The following is a 659-nucleotide window of genomic DNA, read 5'->3' as shown; positions in this document are numbered from 1 at the left end:
GGAGTTGAGTATCGGAGCAAAGAGGTCCTTCTGCAGTTGTACAGGGCCCTAGTGAGACCGCACCTGGAGTACTGTGTGCAGTTGTACAGGGCCCTAGTGAGACCGCACCTGGAGTACTGTGTGCAGTTGTACAGGGCCCTAGTGAGACCGCACCTGGAGTACTGTGTGCAGTTGTACAGGGCCCTAGTGAGACCGCACCTGGAGTACTGTGTGCAGTTGTACAGGGCCCTAGTGAGACCGCACCTGGAGTACTGTGTGCAGTTGTACAGGGCCCTAGTGAGACCGCACCTGGAGTACTGTGTGCAGTTTTGGTCTCCAAATTCGAGGAAGGACATTCTTGCTATTGAGGGCGTGCAGCGTAGGTTCACCAGGTTAATTCCCGGAATGGCGGGACTGTCGTATGTTGAAAGACTGGAGCGACTGGGCTTGTATACACTGGCATTTAGAAGGATGAGCGGGGATCTTATCGGAACGTATAAGATTATTAAGGGGTTGGACACGTTAGAGGCAGGAAACGTGTTCCCAATGTTGGGGGGAGTCCAGAACCAGGGGCCACACACAGTTTAAGAATAAGGGGTCGGCCATTTAGAACGGAGATGAGGAAAAACTTTTTCAGTCAGAGAGTTGTGAATCTGTGGAATTCTCTGCCTCGGAAGGCA

This window comes from Rhinoraja longicauda, chromosome 34, assembly GCF_053455715.1.
Source record: "Rhinoraja longicauda isolate Sanriku21f chromosome 34, sRhiLon1.1, whole genome shotgun sequence".
Lineage (NCBI taxonomy): Eukaryota > Metazoa > Chordata > Chondrichthyes > Rajiformes > Arhynchobatidae > Rhinoraja > Rhinoraja longicauda.
This window is presented reverse-complemented; position numbering follows the sequence as displayed.